The sequence below is a fragment of the Haemaphysalis longicornis genome, unplaced genomic scaffold (assembly GCF_048455015.1).
Source record: "Haemaphysalis longicornis isolate Haplotype H1 unplaced genomic scaffold, Haemaphysalis longicornis Haplotype H1 scaffold_4, whole genome shotgun sequence".
Classification (NCBI taxonomy): Eukaryota; Metazoa; Arthropoda; class Arachnida; order Ixodida; family Ixodidae; genus Haemaphysalis; species Haemaphysalis longicornis.
This window is the reverse complement of record NW_027526361.1, coordinates 181,965,544-181,986,311: the sequence shown is the minus strand read 5'-3', so window position 1 is coordinate 181,986,311 and position 20,768 is coordinate 181,965,544.

Sequence of the window (20,768 nt, the reverse complement as noted above, 5' to 3'; positions counted from 1 at the left end):
GCTTGTAGTCTGCAGTATATATCTATACTGCAGACTACATGCAAAGAATGTCTGAGGAACTACAATTAGATGATTGATTGTGGGGTTTAACGCGCCGACGCTACTCACAGGATGAGGCGCGCCGTAGTGGATGGCTCCGGATTAATTTTGACCACCTGGAAATCTTTCACGTGCGCCGTAATCTCGTACACACGGTCGTTTTTGCTTTTCGCCTCCATCAGAAAAACGGCCGCCCCGGGCGGGAATCGAACCCGCGTCCTCGTTCTCAGCAGCACAACGCCTTACCAACTGAGCCACAGCGGCGGGTAACTACAATTAGAAAGCACGGCCACTGGCTAAAAATAAATATGAATAAATCTAAAGTAATGAGGAATAAGCATGCCAAAAGCGTCCTCCTCGGCTTAGGAAACGGAACGCCAGAAGTAAAAGAATATAACTTCCTCGGACAGATGGTTAGGGCTCAGCCCAACCACGAGAGATAAATCGGGCGCGGAATAGGTATGGGTTGGGGAGCACTCGGCAAGCACTCCCAAGTAATGAAAAGCAAGCTACCTCTGTTACTCAACCGAAAAATGTACAACCAGTGATCACTGTCAATGATGACGTACGGAGCTGAAACTTGGCACCATACTAAACAACTAAAAGGCAATCTTAGGTCGGCTCAAGGAGCCATGGAACGAGTAATGTTCGGAATAACACTCAGGGACAGGAATCGGGCTACCTGGATCAGAGAACAAACTAGAGCAGAAGATATCACAGTTCAAATGAAGAACAATAAATGGGCTTGGGCTGCCCATGTAGTGAGGCGAACCGACAACCGGTCGACAATTGGGGTAACGGAGCGGATTTCAAGAGACGGGCGTAGGAGAAGGGGAAGGCCAGTAACCCGACGGAGGGATGGAAGAAAGAAATGCGCAGGGTAAACTGCGGTCTCGAGCGGCGCAGGACAGGATCGAGCGGTAGCAGGTTAATGGGAGAGACCTTCGTGCTGCAGTGGACCTGAGTAGCAGGGTATCGGAACAGAACAAAAACTGGAAACGAAAAGCAAAAAGAAAAAACGATATTTTCGGCCGGAACGAAAAGGAAAACGGAACGATATTTTTATTTCGTTAAGGCGCGAAACCGAAAAAAAACTTTCGTTTCGGCTTTCGGTTAGAGTGGACGTCTAAATGTCTCAGCGTCTATTTCAACTTCCATGCAGTGGGGTGGGAGATTGCCGTTGGTTCGCTGAATTTCCTTTCTCTCGCTGGCGGTTTCTTCGACAGGCCTTCTGCAAGCATGCTTCCATACTGCCTTCGTCTGTCTGGGTGGTCAGTGCTGAGCTCCCGGCGTGGTCACCGCGTTCGTCTGACTGCGATGCAGACATCGCCGCGCTATTTATTTATTGATGTACACTCGTCAAAACTGTTAACAACAACAAAGAACGAGGTGCCAGCGTACGCACAGAGCGCCAGCTTACGATAGCGCTCGGGCTGCTAAGCCAGGCTGTGCGAATGCGCTGGAGCACCCGAGTGCAGTACGGCAGGCGCCAAAGATGCGGCTGTAGCTATCGTGAGCTGCCACTCTGTGCTTAGGCAGGCACCTCCTGTTTTGTTGTTGTTAGCAGTTTTGACAACTGTATCCATTAACGTACCTACATTCGCCCTGCAGCATTGTTGGAGGGGGGCGGCTGCGCATGAATGTACTCGATTATTCTAAAATATGACGTAACAATAAAGAAGGAAAAAATCATGTTTGGTGTGATTACAGCAGCATACACATTTAGGAGCAAAAACAGAAGATTAGTGCGTCCCACTGAATGGAAAATGGCTACAAGTCATGTTGCGCTCGTGAGCAACTGCTGACAGGGAAAAATGAACAGCATTTCACCAGGGGCGGAATGAACATTGTTGGGCCGAGCATTCTTATTTTTAATAGTTTTTAGAGTAAGACTCTTGGAATGCGGATGTGAGCCACGATTATTCACAAATTTCCTTGCTGTTATACCTTCGTCTGTAGGTGTAGGTGGAGGGCTGAAAGTACTAATGCTGATCCGTTGTTACAGGTTCTCATCAGTCTGCTTTAAAGGAGCCATGAAGAGAAAACACAAGTTTGGTTCATTCAAAAGATTGCCTCGTTAGAATCATACTGACACCACTTTTAACGTAAACTTCGGTCGAATAAGCCACATAATTAGGAAAAAAGGAAATGGCCATGCGACCCACTAGCTCATTTCCCACAACAGAACCTATGATGTCACACGAGACAGCTCTGCGATTGGCGGAGGGCGGCAAAAGCAAACAAAAATTAGGCAGAGTATAAGCCTGCCGAACGAGCTATTTGCCTTAAATTTAGGGCGCATTCTTTTTAAAGCCGTAAGAATGGTGGTAAGTGTAAGTTACGAAAGCACATGTAAACATAGAAGTACCGCTGCGTACTGCTGCTGTTGGTACTGCGCGCACTATTCTTGTTTAGCTGCGCAGGACTTCGGGGCTTTGGGGTTGTCTCAGACGACACTGGCCGATTGATTGGCGCGACGGTGTCTTACGTGAACATATTTGTCGAGCGAGCAGTATGTTTCACGAAACGATTTTCTCCCAGAACGAAAAAAAAAGGCAGAAAACGACACGCCATGGTATGGTGGCGCCATCTAGGTTGAGTAACGTAAACAAACGCGCGAATACCTCGATACCAACTCTGCCGTACAGGGTGGAGACACCCTTTGAACGGTCCCGTGCCGCTGCAACTGGGTCAACGTGCTCAGCGCGTTGTTCGTTTCGTTTCCCACGCGACCCAGCAACGCTAAACAGATCAGTTGATTCAAACTTTGCCGGTTAACCGCGTTGAGGCGATACCTTTAGCGCGATTTTGATACGATGACTTGCTTCGGCGGCGAGCGAGCGATCCAAAATGGCGGCCCCAGCGTGTACGTGTCTCTACCCTGTACGGCGGACGCGCGAATCAAGGGATCCTAGGCTGCAGAACGGTCTGTAATGTCATTGCAGCTACGAAAACACACGATTTAGCGGGAAAATCAAAATTTTAACATAAATTGAATAATTTCTCAGTGAATAAAGCAGCGTTCGCATTCGAACAAGCGCTGGGGGCACTACAAAACACGAAATCATTCGAATAACACAAACTTGTATTTTGTCTTCATGGCTCCTTTAAGAATAACACACAGAAAAGGTTCGCCGCCGTTTTAGAGTGTTTAATGAGACATAACGTTTTAAGCATAAAAAGAAAATATCCCAACTGTACAAGTTAGTAACAAAGCGCACAACAGGATTTTAATTTGCCTCAAAGTTATTCGGGTCCCAAATCAAGTAAGCATACTCGAAAATTGAGCGTGCGTGCGCAGCATGCTGGTTTTCTCGAGGCTTGGAGTATTGCCTACTAACATTTGTATGCTTTAGACTGCCGGCATGTAGTTCCTGTAGTCTAGGGTGAAGCCCTGGCGAAGCAGCGGAGAAAGGGACCCGACGCCCCGACCGCCAACGGCAGAGATGCCAGAGGCAGCGATGGGAGCGGAGGGATCCGAGTATCAGCAGCCTAGCCGGGGCACGAATCTTCGAGATCTAGGCCTAAGACTAATGGACCATTACCATAGTCTATAGATAGGCAGTATCCGCGCCCTGCGTGGCCGGGGACCTCCCGCACGCCGGATGTTTTCTATAAAGTCTTTTCTCTCTCTCTCTCTAGGGTGGAAACCTAGAGCGTCATTTTCAGCTGTGCCATCAAGGGTATGCGACAAGGAGTGCTCAAGTGTTCCCCGATATTGTTTTTGTGTTTGCAGTTGAGCTATTTAACGGACGTTATTTTTAATTACTATTCATCAGTTAATCATTGACATGATGTAACAACTTGCAATATCATTTAACATATCACAAATCTCAATTTTTCTTGCGTGCAAACACGAACCATCATGAACCGTTATGAACCATTATTTTTTCGTTCGGGAGCTGAACCGAAAATGAACTTTTATGTACGGAGAAAAACAGAAACCGGAACGAAAAGGATTTCGCTCCGACACCATGCTGAGTAAGCAGGTGATGGTGATGTTGTTGTCGTTGATGATGAAGAATTCAAATTCGGAGTAATGGTAGTGTCGTGTTGGCGGCCAGTGGGCGATTTTCCCGCACCGGTCCTCCTAAACACCGCCCCAACGAAACAAAAATGCATATGAGCAACGTTTCCTTGCGCGAAACTTTATGGTCACTCATTCCCTCGTCCACACCGCGTCACCCGTTTCTTTCACGTGAAAGTCATACGGGAGGGTGGAGGAGGGATACCATAATTAAAACGGAGAAGAACGTAATAAAGGTGGATGCCGTTTTACTTACTCTTTAAAGAAGCATTAAGTGCCATACATCGAGGAGTGCGTCCACGGCGGAACTAATACAACGAAGTAAACATTTTGGTGGCGTTTGGTGCGCCTTTTGTCCCATTGTGTGCAACCAACTCCAGTCTCCGACGATCTAACTGCGAAGGGACTAACCATTAGTTGAGCTAGAGATACTGGATATAGGTGCTTTTGTAGCCGAGGGCAAGGCTGTTAGCTTTCGAGGGAAGCGACGTCAGAAGTGAGCCTCCGGCACCTGCCTCGGGTCAATCCCTGAACATACCATGGATAGAGGGTTCCAGCTCTCCGTTTGCTCCGCGTTTTTAGTGGTTACCGCCTTGACCGGGACCCGACTGGGCACTTGTGCATTCGTTCGGGTAGGGTGGATTAGTTCCCCGGGCCGGCCCTTGCAATGCCCGCGCATTCTTTAGGGTAGGGGGTGGCTTTCTCGCCCTGCCCGCGCGCGCAGTTGCAGTCGAGCCCCGTTCAACACGGTGACCACCGGAAACACGGAGCATACGCAGTGCTGCAGCTCTCTATTGTCGTGGTAATTCCTATTGGGAAACACGTTGGGCAGTCTTGGCCCGTGCGTTATAGTTTGACCTAGCAACGACTCATCACAGCAAAAATTCTCGTGGACAGAAATTTTATCGACAGCGTTCAGGAGGAGGGGTGGCTGCTGCTGACACGGATATCTTTGTCATCAGAGACCAGAAATGCACACGCTTGCACTACGGTAATTGTAGATGTGTACATATCCAGTGGACGAAAATAAATAGGCGCAACAGGCTCATAGACATTTGCCGCATTACTTTCCGTGCCGTTAGTATTGATATGTCATATTCGCTGGTTCGGGAGCGACCTTGACGCAATATCGCACGAAGCAAAACAAAGCCGACGCACCGCGCGGGCCGCGTTGCTCTGTTGGGCCGTCTTTGTTTAGATTTAGGCCGTGAGTAGTTGCCACTCCTGCAGGCCGGAGCTGCTATAAGCGGCAGGGGCGAATAGCTGCGTCCATGCCTGTATCTAAAATCCAAGCCGACGGCAAACCGAACATATTCAAAATCCCAACCGTTTAATAATTAAACAAAAAAAATTAAAGTAGTTCCACTTAAGCTAAAAGCTGAAGGAAGTGCAGAGAAAGTAATTCGCCATAATGGGCTGTAGCGCCGTTATCCGCTCGCTGCGGCCACCCAAAGCAATTCAAATTTCCCGTCTCCGAAGGTCTCGCGAGGCCCCATGCCTGAAACAGCGCCAGAGGCAGTTATGTTCTTTTGTAGCGTGAGATACACTGGCCGAGGTTGAGCAGTTTTGCGTGGGTCCCGGAGAGCCGTGTTGCGCATGCGCGAGGAACAGTGACGTCACGCGGCACACAGCCGGCGTGCCGGAGCCGCTTCCGCCACGCGCGCCTCTCCGGTCTGCGCATTCCAGAGAAGTGACGCCATAGCCGCGGCAGCTGCACTGGCGCTTGCCCAGCTGCGCGCCTCCGTTGCCCACTAGCATCGCCTCCTGTATTGTACAGGAGGCGATGCCAGAACCCAAGTCTGACGCTGCGCCGAACCACCAAGCTGTCTTTGTGGCAATAGAGAAGCAAGCAGACGTTGAGCAAAAATAAATATACATGTAAACATAATGTAAAAAACATAATGCGTATACCGTGTGTGTCATTGAAGCAGCAGTAAGCATGATAATCAAGCTAATCCTAGGCAACCAGGAAAGCTAAGAACAACACAGCTGAGCCTTAGCTCACGCTACGTATATCCGGCATAGCCGAGCTAAGCCACTGCTAATTTTTTCGTGCTTTTCCTCCCGCACGTGCCAGCGTTGCACTGCCACTTTTTTTCGCTTACTGTCGCAAAAACCAACCCAACGAATGTTTCGAACTAAATGGACGGGGGTGCTGCCGGTTAATTACATATATTTTGCGTCAACTGTTCTGCAGTTTTTTTGTTTGTTTTTTTCTGCTCTAAACAACGGAGAAATGTATGACAAGCGCCAGCGTTTCACGAGTTTCGAATGGTGATGACTATATAAATTGCTTTGTTTTCCAAGCCTCTGCGGGACGCCCTACGACGGAACGCCGGGTTCTACTTGGGTCCGTTATCTCGCGGCACCGTGGAATTCCGGCAGTCGTTTGAGATCGACCGTTACAGCGAGCTGCGACGACAAGGCGAGCCCCTAAAGTGCCCTGCACTTTGTCATCTCGCATTTGCGCGCTCACGTCACGTTATCATTTGTTGTTGTTGGAAGCGCCGACATACCGGTGCTGATGCACATGCATCGCTGTTGCCTCGTGTCGAGATAAGCTCGCGCATTGTACGCGGCTGGGGGATTGTTGCGTTGAGGCTGCCAGTGTGGGCCTCGGAATAAAGGCTATTCCTGAAAGCAACCGGCTCGGCTCCTGCTACAACACACTTAAAAGAATTGAATCTGTAGCGCCCTTTGGTCGGCTGTCTTAGCCGGCGCCACGGAGCAAGATATAAAGAGGAGCGCCGACTGTGGCCCAGAAAAAATCTTTTGCTCGGGCCGATAATGTCCACGCGCCGCCGGCCGCCCAGCTTTCCCTTTGCTCTCTTCCTCCTTCGTTCGCCCTCTCGTCGCTGTGCCTCTGTACATGGCTCTTCCCTTCTTCGCTCTCCCCAGAGGCATCTTTTCTTGCGCAGCGACGTCTGTCTTATGCCTGTCCTACTATGCAGGAGGCATGCGTGCACGCGCGGAATTTAAACACTTGTGCGCGGCCGCAATAGACTGCGCAGATAATCGCACGCCTCCGCATACATGGCGATCGCTTATTCCCGGAACGTTTATTCTGGCATTATGAATATCCACTAAAAATATTGTACTAACCCAGCAGCTGTAAGACGCAACTGAACGACGACGACTTCAGAAGCACCAAAGAGTGAGCAAGAGTAATATGAAACACCACAACATAGTCTAGCGTGATTCTGCTTACGACGAATCGATGCAGCGCAAAGGTTACCCTCTGTTGTTATCCCGCTCTCCGGCCGCGTGCTTAATTTATGCTGCTTCTGCGCACGAACAACGCTTACGAGGGTCGCCCGGAGTCTCCATCGGCAAACGGCAATGATGCACATTTCTGTGCCAATGACTGAATTGGACGGCTGCCCTGTTGTATCAAGTGTACAAAAACACTGTCAGCTTGATAAGCAACCCAAGAATATCAAACGCATACTTCATTTTAACTCATGCCGCAACTTACCGCCCGATGTTCACTGTCGCTCTACGGTCGTGTTATCTCGTCGATAACACCGCGGTCTCCAAATAAAATGCTGCGATTTGTATGGCTGCAATTTTTTGGCCTACCAGGGTTCCCGGCGTTCTTGTTTTTTTTTTCGTTAAGCGGCTGACCAGCAAAACAACCGGCTCGTTAAACATTTTCTTTCGGCGAGTTATCGCTAAATGAAGGCTTGTGAAAAGACCGCACTGTCAGGGACTTGATCTTGAGCAGATTGCTACGTCGCGGGCAGTCGCGGGTGATGTTATCGCGTTTCTGTTCTTTTCTGATGAGCGTGTAAGTGCCGACCCGTGTTCTAGGCACACTCTGTTTTGGACGCAAGTTGCAGAACTGCGAGAAAGCTGAGGGAACTTTTATAATCGCCAGTGATCAGAACCAGTTGCTCCTTTCACCTTTTGTAAAACCTGTTAAAGCACAGCCAAATTGGAATTCCCAAATTTACAAAACGGAGCCACATTTTCGGCAAGCACCGCGCAAAAGGTAGTGTTTGTATAGCAGCCATATGTTTGTATGTGGTCTCTATATTTTGTTTTCCCGCCATGCAAACCAATCCTTAACGTATCTTTGCCGTACGGCCACTCAATTCCTTCGGGTCCGGGTTACCCGGAAGGTGCTGTCGAACAAGTTAATCAACTGTGCGAAGGAGGCGCGCAATGAACGCGAAGCGGCGCCAAAGCAGGCTCAAAGCAGTCCGTGCCCAAAACTACCGTCGCCGAAGCAGACGACAGAGCCGACGAAATGCGTTCCGCCAACTCGCCCGCCGGCGCACGGGGAACGCCGGCCGCTTAGCCGCCGCCGGCTAAGGTCCCTTTCGCTGCGCCATCTACATTGTGCTCCGCGAGTTATGGACATTAAGAGCCCGCCGGAGAGAGCGAAGTCGGCGCTCCTGTTTATCTTGCTCCGTGGCCGGCGCCAAGGCGCCGGCTATGAAAGACGACGACAATAAAGAAACGAGCTGCGTGTGCTTGGTGCGTCAGCACGGCACGGGCAGTTCGATTCCGAAAGCCTGCCACGCTGGTACTCTCTCTCCTGCGCTGCGCTGCGACCCTGCGGTTCCCGACAAATCTATTATCTGATGTTGCATAAGTAGCGTTATTATTATATAGAAGGCGCTCACAAAGGACCACAACATACGCAAACGCCATATTTGCTCAGTAACTTGGTGGATTGGCCTACCCGCCGCGGTGGCTCAGTGACTAAGGCGTTGCGCTGCTGAGCACGAGGTCGCGGGTTCGAATCCCGGCCGCGGCGGCCGCTTTTCTGCTGGAGGCGAAAAGCAAAAACGCCCGTGTGTACGAGATTTCGGCACGTTAAAGATCAACCAGGTGGTCAAAATTAATCCGGAGCCCTCCACTACGGCGCGCCTCATCGCCTGCGTTGCGTCGGCGCGTTAAACCCCGCAATGAGTCAATGGTCGATTCGCCTAGCTGCCCCGTGTTTGCTACTGTTGAGCGCAATAGTGGACAGCGACGGTGAAAAGACAGGACACAAGCAACGCACTTGTGTACTGTTCTTTTTTAAGGCGTAGCATTCTTTGCCGTGTACCCCCACAGCCAAGACCGCGTAGCGCCCTGCATTTCTACAAAAATGCACATATCGTGGAATTTACACCTCTAATCCCTGTAATTGCGTAGGTGGAGATAACTGGTCGAACGAAATTTTGAAAAACTAAAAAATAAGAAAAATACAGAAAAAATTACGGAAAGGGCGAAACGTGTAACGTCCTGCATTTCCCAATAATGCAGACTTCGTGAAAGTTCCACCTGTAACCGTTATAATAGCGTAAATGGACATGATTGGTCGAGCGAAATTTTAAAAACTAAATAATAATAAAAATACAAAATAATTCCGGAAGATGGCGTACCGGGTAACGACCTGCATTTTCGCAATATTGCAGGTTCGGGAAGTTCCACCTGTAGTGGTTAAAATTATTTTGAGTGCAGATAATTAATTGGTAGAACGGAGTTTTGGAAAAATAACAAAAAAAAATAGGGAAAATATACGAAAAATGGCAAACCGTATAACGACCTGCATTCCAACAATAACGCAGATTTTATGGAGCGTAAATTAGATCATTGGCACAAATAAATTTTGAAACACTAAAAAACAAAAACCGTATAAAAATTACGGAAAATGGCTAACAGTGCAAAGCCCGGTATTTCCACAATAATGCACATTTCCTGAAAGTCAACTGGCACATACTACAACTCCACCATCCTCTCCCACACCTCCCCCTCACACTTCGAGTACAACTGCCCGGACTGTCAAGTTCCACCCACCCCTGGCCACCTCGTCTTCCTGTGCCCTCAACACATAGCCCCGTGTACATGGACGCGACGGGGGCGGGGTGAGTTGAGTGGCGGGTTCAGCTTACCTCGACGCGTCTGAGTTTATATGAACCCCGTCCAAGGAATCGAGGTGAGGGGAGCGGCGGGTTTCACGGAAAAGGAGCTACCGTATTTTCACGATTCTAACGCGCACCCTCTTTTGGTAAAAGGTACCTTAATATTTGTGTGCGCGTTAGATTCGGGCTCAAAACCGACATAGGCTTTAAAGCTACCAGCAGCATTGCCATGCGCAACGGACACAAAGTACCCGCAAAATCCAACTCAATCCAATAAAAACAATCCGTCAACACCACGTGAGTGAATTTCGGCGCAGTGATTCCTCAATGGCATTCCGCAAACCCTGGTCAGCTGTTGCACATTTTTTTGTGCTTCTGCTTAGCCCCTAACGCTTAGAAAGATCAAGGCACTTGAAATCGCAAGCAACTTCAGTGTTCCCCGCTATAACTTTATTTCCAGCAGCAGCTGGATAAGCAACCTTGTGAAGCACAATTCATTTTTGGCTTCCAGAGCTGCATGCCAAATAAAATCTCCCTCTTCCAGTTACGCGGTGTCATGTCTTTTGCATCTGCGCAGAACCGTCAGTGTCACTTTTTTTTTTCGAATTTTCCTACATGAAGTTACCCGCGCGTTACGATTGGGGGCGCGTTAGAACCGCGCAAATACGGTATTCTGCTCCCCGCGGCCCGCCGACTCAGCCCGACCAGCGAGCTAACCCAACCCCTGCCTCCGAGTTGACTGGACTCGCCGCGACAGCTCTCTGACCCACCCCGTCCGCTTATACATGGGGGTATCGAGTCCAAAAAACCTGTTTATTTCGACTCAACGCGCCCTCTTCGGGTCAATGTAAACGGGGCTACTGTTCCTGTCCCTTCCCCTACCCCCGAGCAGTGGGAATGCGCGTTGACCAGCTCGGACCTGCAGGAGCAGCTCAGCCTGATCCAGCGGGTCACGCGAGCAGCGGCGGCGCGCGGCCTCCTGAACTGAGCAGGCCACCCACCGGTTTTTATTTTTTCTCAATAAACGTTTTGCCTCCTCCTCCTCTAATTGTAGTCGTTATAACAGGTTGATGGAGATAATTGGTGGAACTAAATTTTGGAAAACTAAAAATTAAGAATAATATTACTAAGTTATGCAAAATGGCCATGCGTATAATGCCCACCATTTCTACAATAATGCATAATTCCGAAATCTTCCACTTTTAATCATTATAGTAATAGCGTAACTCACACTCCAGACAAGTGGCTTAAGAATGCTACGCATTAGTAGATAGTTCTCAGAATTTCTGCAGAATTTTTTCACTCCCGCTATTCACTTTCCAAGTAGAACGTGGAACCTATCGCGTTCCAAGTAGAACATGGAACCCATCTAGTTGAACTTTGCGTAACTGTTGCCGCTTGATTTCTTAAAATGCCGCGCGGGCGAAAGCAGGCGACAGAGTTTTTTCTGCACTGGATGTAGTACTTCATTGCGCAAAAATCAAGCATCCATGATTTTTTCATAAAGGAACACTGTGAATATCCCTTGCGTATTAATTTTCTGTCTTATATTTGCGTAATGTCTCGTTCTTGTTCAACCATGTTGCAAGTACGAAGATATAAACCGGACTTAGAGGTTTAGATTTGGCTGTGAGTATATAAGAATATTGAGCATACTGTGTTTCACTTTGCCCAGGTGGCGGAATCGAGTCACAGAAAGACAGACTGACAGACATACAGACAGAACAAAATTTCTGAGTTTAAGTAGCCCAAGATAGAGTATCGTCTTTAAAACACTTAGTATGGCTCCAGCATGTTGAAGAACGAAAAGTTAACCGAAGCGTTACTGGTATTCACAGTCGTCATTAAAGTAATTAGCGTCAGCTGCAAGAATAACTGCCATTGCGGACGCTATGCGGTGAGACGTGACATGTAGCAAGAACACTAAAACTAAACCGAAAGCGCCTTACGACGCAAATAGGCATTTAATAAAACTGTATTTTATGAGCGCCGCAATGTGCGCAAACCATCCCAACGAGGCCGCGAGAAGACTCAGCTTCCATTTCCAGTAAAGCGCGCACAGACTTTGCATTGCTGCGGCCACTACACTTGACTTGAATGACCAAGTCAGCGCTGAGGAGCCCTGCGAAGAGTTAACAGGAGACAACTTCATGCGTGCATGGAAATAAACTTCCTCTACTCGCTGTGATAACAAAAAAAAAAACGTGAAATGCGAATAAAACCCGTCGTGCCTGCTCCGCACAAGTTCCCTCCCCTAGCTGTCCCGTCTGTGAAGGAGACGGCACCCTGTACCGCATGGTTGGTGGATGCCCCTCCCACCCTCCCCCTAAACCTAATCCTTTCAACTGCCCCGAGCTCTGAAAGCGCCCTATCCAGCTCATGCCTCTCCGACCAGCTTCGGCTGGTGGAGAGGGCTGTAGCGACAGAAAAGGCCTGTGGGGTTCTGGATTGAGGACTTCACCTGCTGAAAAGGCCATTGAAACTTCGCCAACAACAATGAGATGTTTATCCTCCCGTGCTTACTGGGCTAAGGTGGTATTTGACCTTGCGGGATAATATTTTGGCGCTGCGTCATGCTGCGACGCTAAAATTATTCTAACCTTGTCCTGGAATAATCCGAATTTTGTGGGACTTTTGCAGCGTCAGCTACACTGGTCGAGGTTGAGCAGTTTCGCATGGCTCCTGGAGAGCCGTGCTGCGCATGCGCCAGGACCAGTGAAATCTCACGGCGCACAGCTGCCGCGCCGGAGCCGCCGCGACTGGATTGAATTGGATTGTATTGGATTGGAAATCATTTAACATCAGCAGCAAGAATGATAATCAGCTAATCCTAGGCAGCCAGGAAACCTAAGAATAACCAGCTGCACCTTAGCTCCCGCTACGTATATCCTGGCTTAGCCGAGCTCAGCCACTGTTAATTTTTTTAACAGGTTTATATGCACACTGCTCAATTTGTTCCCCAAATTGAAAAGAAAAAGACGTGGTTCATTAAACAAAACTATAATAATTGCAACCCCCACCCCCACCCCCCACACACACACTCTCGGCGATATCAACTCGGAGAGAACGCCCGTCAGCAGGTATACCTGCAATAAAATGATTTTCTCTCCATAGCGTTCCGATCTCCTGAGACTGTGTCTGTGTAACCGTGGCACAAGCATGGTTTGCCACTGGCCTTTGAAAGGCGATTAACACCCGATACCGCTAATCTGGGCTTCACGAAGCTGGGACCAACCAAAGGTCAACGGGGCTAGCGCCGCCACTCTGCGGAAAAAGGGCTGGGAAATACGCGATAAAAATTCACTAAAGAAACGTTAGATTTTATTTAGAAATTGATATCCCCGTGCGAAGAGGAAAATATGTTTGAAGTAGCCTTCAACAATTTTGTTTGTCACTGTATCTCACATTTACATTTAAAAACAGAATGTAAAGTGATTTTAAGACAAACAGCAAATTTTAGAGGCCACCGCTTATTGACCGCCTGGAAGCTCCTTGTTTACTGCAAAATATTTTTTTTTTAAGAAATTGATCGCATATGTACGTCTGACACATTCAGCCGGAGGTCAAATCAACGATACCTACAACTAAAAGTTTTTAGACCTTGTTTTCCAGCATGATGGCAGCAAGCTGCAATAATAGGCGAATAGTCTTTAGCTGAGGGCATTTTGTGCACTAGCGTGTGCTACGCTGCCTCTTCGCTGTTAGTTTAAACACTGGCGCAGCATCGTTCTCTGTAACACAGGCACCCAGCCCTGCGAAATCGTCTACGGTCACGATATTTTTCTTCAGTTGCAAACCCCGCCTTGTGTGCACAGAACAAGGCAGCTAAGCAGAAAAACCAGTATCGACTTCAAAGCCATACAAGTCACCTTTCACCAGGACTAAAAACAAGTAACTGTCACCGCAAGAAATGAGCAGTTTTAGCATATCGGTACCGTGTTTGCGTTACCGTTTACCGTGTGAGTGCACAGCGCGAGAGTTACCGCGAACGGTAACTTACCGGCACAGGCTTCACCGTCGCCAGCGGCTTCCGGTAACACGGTAAACGGTAACGCAAACACCGTAACGATATGCTAAAACTGCCTAATAATATCATCCCCGCATTCGATTTCTGGCGTACATTTCTGACGCCACTGTTCTCACCAAATGAGTTAGAGAAAGTGAACACGCCTCACCGTTTCCACCCGGTAGCAAATCCGGCGCAAAGCTGTCGAGAGCAGTCGAGAGGAGCCGAGACGAGGCAGGTGCACGGAAAAATCTACCAGGAACGACTGGGAACGGTGTGGCATCGCTGCGCGAGCCGCGTCCTTCAAGTGCCGTGCAAAACCGGAGTCACGTCGGCGGGTCGCTGCGCGTTTCGGGGAACCCGTCGGCTTTCATGCGGCCCGATGGCATAAGCTCGCTTGAAAGGCAGCTTCGACGATGCGTGTCAAATCGTCCCTTCAAATATTTTCGACCGTGGGGTGGAGGAGGCGCGTTGACTGGTGCCGAGGAGGTGGCGGGGAGCGGGATGGTGAGGGGTGAGGGGGGTCCCCGGGGTAAAATAGAGGGGGTGGAAAGTGGGGGAAACGTTCGCGTCCGTAGTCGCAAAGAGGAGGAAGGAAACAGAGCACATTGGAAGGCTAAATGACAGTTGCGTGGCACAAACCGATTCTACGAAATTACGACAGTCTTAGTAACAAAGATTTTGTTTATTGCCATGTGTCCAGGTGGTAATGGAACTCGTTTTAAAGCTTTCTTACACAATCAGGCGTTTCCGCTGCGCCACTGGATCGAGTGCCTCCACAGATGGTTCTACAAGTGGTTCTGTTTGTACCAAAAATTGTTTCTGCCCTTCTAGTTCGAGCAGATCCAGAAGCAAGAAGTGGAGGTAATCGGTCACACTAGAAGTAGTTACTCTGAAAGACTGCCTTGTCTCTGTGACGCAACAGTTCACCAAAAAGCGATCTTTTTTTCGCTGCCCGCCTGGGGGCAGATTCATTCACGCCAGCTTTTAATAGTGGTGTTGTCACCGGCGATTCACACCAGGAACAAATAAAGCCAGGACGTTCTCGGCAGGAGATAGGTGACGACGCTACGAGTAAAAACAGCCCACCACGACTTCCTCATGTACAAATGACGACTTGGCAAGACACACACGGCGCAGACGACTTTAAAGCCTCATGAAGCACTACATTCGTAACACTTCGTACACAAATCGCACACATCAGAAGACGCCATTGTTTCTATTTTTTACGGGTGCTTTCTACCACTAGAAGGCGCTCGTAGCGCATCCGCCCCACTTTCGTTAATGCGTGAAACGTTTCGATGCAAATGCTTACACGCGCTGCAATATTTTTACTTTTTATGATCATCCTTATTACTACCTAATGCATAAACGGCTTCTGCGCATTTGTTCTTTGTTTTTTTATTTTTGTGTGACGTCACCGGAAGTTTTGCCACTACAGCGTTTTGGAGACGGAAACACGCCCACGGGACAGGTTCCCCAACCTCCATCGCAGGCCGCTCACGTGGCCTCGGCGATTTGCTGCCGGCGGCGCGCCTCCGTTAGCCGATCGCGGAGGCCACGCCGCTCAGAACCTGTTTCGGCGACTCTCCGCCAGGTGCAAACGTCGTCTGCACGGAGCTACTTTGAACGACGGTACCTAGTGTGATGCGTGCTTACGAATCTTAGGATTAGAAAAGATGCTACAGCGCGAAATAAAACACGGACACAGAAAGACGACGGGACCAGCGCTCGTCCCGTCGTCTTTCTGTGTCCGTGTTTTATTTCGTGGTGTAGCATCTTTTACAATGAACTAACAACTCACCCAACGGAACACTTTGTTAAGCTTAGGACTAGGCCAAGGCGATTTTAATAGCTTACACTGTCTGTATGGATCAAATATGGACAAAGCAAAAATTGAGTGCAGTTGGCCTTTAAGAATACTGAAAAGGAAAAAAAATTGCCGCGTATCTGCTCCTTTCGTTGCAAATGTCGTCAAAAGACGATAGTCTTTATCGGGTTTTGCGAAGTAAATGCCTCCCTTCGCTTTCCCGCTCACCTCTCATGTTGTTCCTCTTGCGTCGCGCTCCTCCCAAGGTAAAGACGCCAAAGATTTGCTTAAACCATTTTCAATTTCCCGCGTTCCACTGCTCCAAACCGGGTGTCTCGATGCGAACGCTGCCGTACGGCGAAGACGCGCGTTAATCGAGGTGCCCTACTTCAACGTTTATAGAACCGCGTTTCCCTACTCCACGTGCGTGTCAAGCAGAACGTGGAACCTATCTATAGGAACCTTGCGTAACTGTTGCCGGTTGATTTCTTAAAATGGCGCCAGAAGCAATAGTGGCGCGGGCGACAGCAGGCGACGGCGGAGTGAATTCTTTTTCTGCAGTTGATGAAGTATTTAATTTCGCAAAAGCCAAGCATGTTTGATTTTTTTTTATAAAGGAGCACTGCAAATATCACTTCTGTATTGATTTGTTGTCTTATATTTGCGTAATGTCTTGTTCTTCTTCAACAATGTTGACAAGTATGAACATTACACCGGACATAGACGGGTAGGTTTAGCTGTGACTATATAAGACTATTGCGCAGGCATTGTTTTGCTTTGGCCGGGTGGCTGAATCGAGTCACAGGCAGACAGACGGACAGACAGACAGACAGACAGACATACATACAGACAGACCAAAATTTGTGGGTTCAAGTAGCCCAAGAAAGACTATCGTCTTTAAAAAACAACTAAAGCTGAAACTGAAAATGAAAAGCCACGATGGTGACCAAGGCGGAATGCGAAAACCGGTGCAGGGTAAGCAAAACTTCGGGTGCCTGTGTGCACAGTTCGGTACACCTGCAATGGGAGCGCTCAAAACTTTACGGTGGTCGCGCCAATTGCACTTGCTATTTCCCAATATCGCCGCACAAACGAATGACTGCATCTTTAATCGCCATAATTCCTACCGACACGCAAAATAAATTTAGCTCTCATTGCACAGGCTCCGGAGGAAGTTTTTAGTGTCCAAAATTTCGAAGAGACTTTGGGAATCTCATTTCTGCGAAACTATAGGCACCGAAAAGCACCCGTTCGAGTGTTGAGCAGAACGATGAGATTAGGGATACGAACGCCTTTTATTTGCGTTTCTCATTTTAGGTTGGGGGAATGGCTGCGGTTCAGAGGGCCGCCGCGACATTGAGGCCCCCGTGGGTGGCCAGTTGTTGGCGGTCACGGCCAGAGCCTGCTCATAGAAGTTGGGGGAGGGTGGGGGTAAGGAGGAAACGAGCATGAGACAACGAAAGTCGGCTTTTGTTTCCACGCTTCAGATCGATTTAACTGAAGTGAACTTGTCCAACGCGTGTCTGCGGCGTTGTTAAGTTAAAACCACGCCGTCCGTTTGCTCACCGTTGGAAAAGGTTACTCTGGGCCTTCTCACAGGAACAGATACGAAATAAAAAAATAGTGCAATTTGTCGTGAAGACGCTTTCGTGACAAAGTGTAAGTTTTAACACCGGCGCTGTTTAAGCTTCAGATTGGTCCGGTGGCGTGCGAAAAAAAGAAAAAAAGACCCATGGGGTGCCTGTGGCGAGCACAGAAAGCGCAAAAGCAGCACGTGTGAAGGGTACATCCTCACAGTTTAATAGCATCCTCGATAAACCGCGCCGGTGCACACTTGCAGGGCGCACCGGTGGCCTTTCTATCTTCGACAAACCGCACCGAGGCGCACCACCTGTCCTCAATAAACTGGGGCGCACCGTCGCGGGGCAATTTTTCGTTGCCCCGCCGCACACCGTGAGAGTCCATGGTGCGACGGAATGCAATCCCGAGATGCATCGCGGACGACGCTGGCGAAGCAATCCTCCGTGTTCTGTGGCGAAGCGGCTTCCTCCGCCGCCTGCTGCAGCGACGGCGCATCGGTACTGTGAATTGTAGCATCGGCGCACTCGTGCGAAGGCGGAGCGGAGTGTATATTGTTGCTGACAAGCATGAATTTCTTGCAAATTAATCAGACACCGATGCGACGGGCTGATAACGGGCGTTAGTAAGGGCCGGAGATTGAAAATGAGGACGCGAACTTCGTGTACTGCAAGGAAGGCTGAATGCATGGCCAGCCAATAGGAGCTTTGCATTCGTTTCGTTCGATTGAATTATACGAACAGTCCCTAAAATGCCTAGACCACGAAGACCTACATGCTTTGCTGTAGCGGAAGGGCGGCGCATTAACAGGCACTCGCGTCATGGCTCTCAGAACGAAGATATGAAGCAGTTTGTAGGTAGCTGTTTAGTGGAAGCGGTGAAGTACGTTGTCACGCATGTGTGACGGATATGGCTTGTGTGTACATATAATCATTGGATTGCAATAAATATCCCTTTTGAGTGGCGCTGTGTCATATTATGCTGCTTTTTAGACACAATTGTGAACGTTTTGATGAGTTGCTTTCACAGCTTAACAGATGGCGCTAGGGTAAACCGCTCAGTTTGTCCTCGATCAACGCCCCGTGCCGGTGCGCACCGTCGTAGGGCACTGTGCACCGCGCCGGTTTTGTGGGCAACCTTTGTGCGTGTTTTCAGAGGATGCTATTGGAGAGTTTTAGCATATCGTTACCGTGTTTACGTCACCGTTTACCGTGTTTGCGGGAGTCGACTGCGCAGCGCGAGAGGTACCGCGAACGGTGACTTACCGGCACAGGCTTCACCGTCGCCAGCGGCTTCCGGTAACACGGTAAACGATAACGCAAACACGGTAACGATATGCTAAAGGTACGTCCTCACTTGCGGCGCCGCGCGCGCTCAGCGCCGCGCGCGCAAAAACGCCGCCGCTTTCTGAAGGCCACACTACTGGGAGCGCCCACGCGCAAAGCGGCGGCGGTGCAAACCGGTCCTCGCCCACTCCGACGGGGGAGGATGGAAGAACGGATCTGAGCACTCGCCGTCTCTCCGCGCCGGCCAACCTCCCCGAGGAGAGCACTGACCTCGCAGCTCACGTGACCCGGGCGCTGATTGGCTCGTTGAGCAACGAGCTTGGATTCCCGCTTTTTTCAGTTCGTCTGATGTCTCCTACTGAACTGTTCCTTATATGTTTGCTCAAAATGGCAGGCGACGACGACCTGCTCGCCACAATGAGCATGATAGTACTGGTGTGTTCGCTGGCTCTACGAGGACGGCGTGCCCAACAGAAAAAGAAACGGCGTGTGTGGGTCCGACCGTGTTGGCGCTACCGGGACTTGGAGGGCCAAGCATGCACTTTGCTGCCTCGACTGCGTGCGAAAGATGAGGTCTTTTTTCGAGAGTAAGTAATTTCAGGGATTTCCGGTCCGGCAAGTGTGAACTGTGCGCATTCTGATTATTGTTGTCCGCTGTTCAGCTTCCTCCGCATGACGCCGAGCACGTGCGACACGTTGGCGAAGCTTGTCGGCCCCGTGATCGAGAGGAACCTATTTCGGCTCATGACCGTCTTGCCATCACTGTGAGGTGAGAAAATAATTATGCCGTTTGTTTCCCGGGTTTGTAGAGAGAATGCAGTGTGAAAATTACTGGCAGCCGTGGTCATACATGTAGTGATTGATTGCGTTTTATCCCCGGTTTCTCGCAAATGGAGACAGTTTCAGGAGCCTCTCGTTCAACTTTTTGATCGGGTGATCAACGGCGTCAGATGTAGTAAAGGACACATGTGCTGCCGTCTGGCATATTCTGCAACCGATATATGCAAGGCTTCCCCAAAGCCCGGGGGAATGGAAAAGAGTAAGAATTTAAAAGGGTCACCTCTCCTGAGCACGTAATCATTTACACTTTGTTGTATACCTCTCCCGATAACAATTTCAGATTGCAGCCGATATGGAGACCATATGGAATTTCCCTAACTGCACTGGAAGTATTGATGGCAAGCACATCAACATTGAATGTCCGCCGAACAGTGGCGCCAGGAATGTAAACTACAAGAAGACGTTCAGTACAGTTCTGTTTGGTGTCTGCGATGCGCATTACAGGTATTTTGTGTGTGTTTACACTCATAAGTCCAGGGTGACGCTGTAAGGCGTGTGTTCTCAAACGGGGTCCGCGAGGGTATTTCAGAAGTCCGCGAGGTTCCACTGGAAACTGTCTCGCCTCTCCCATTCTGTAAAACATTGCTGACAATGCAAAAAAGTGGCTTCGCTGCATGACGGGTGCGTCATGCACCAAAGCAACCATTTTTTTTTCGTAGCGCAAGTTGTAGAGTTGGCTTCCTGCGCAGCACTCCAGCAGTGTAATAAAGCCAGGCAGACCAAAAGCAGCATAGAGGCGTTTGTTGACTTTTACCTGCAAAAGCAAATTGTTTGACAATACGACGAGCATCTGCACAAAAGCCGGACGCCAAAGACGGATAGTGAAAGTGAATGCTGGCGACTTTAGTTGCATGCGAAAAGTGTTTGATATTGTGCCATAGATCGATTTAGTACATCGCGGGGTCGTCGTTTAGTTTTGCCAGCACCGAAACGACACGCGGCACATGCATGGTTGATAACTGCGTCTGTAAATCATTTGAACTAATACAACACCTCATTTTTGTATTCGAAGGAATGCACTGCAAGAAGTACACGTGAAATTATTTTTTTATTTATTTTTTTATGAACGTCCTCATGGGTGGCTACTACTACATTTCAGCTTCACGTACGTTGACATTGGTCATTATGGTTGCGAAAGTGACGGCGGAGTGTTCCAGAGAACCGACCTGGGCAGAATACCGGAGGAACGGCGGCATGGATACCCTCCGCCAGCAAACGTTGGCTCTGCAGGACTCATTCCTTACCTGATGGTTGGGGACGAGGCGTTCCCTTTGAAGCCGTACCTTATGAGGCCCTACCCTGGACGCGGCAAGTTTTAATAGTGTAC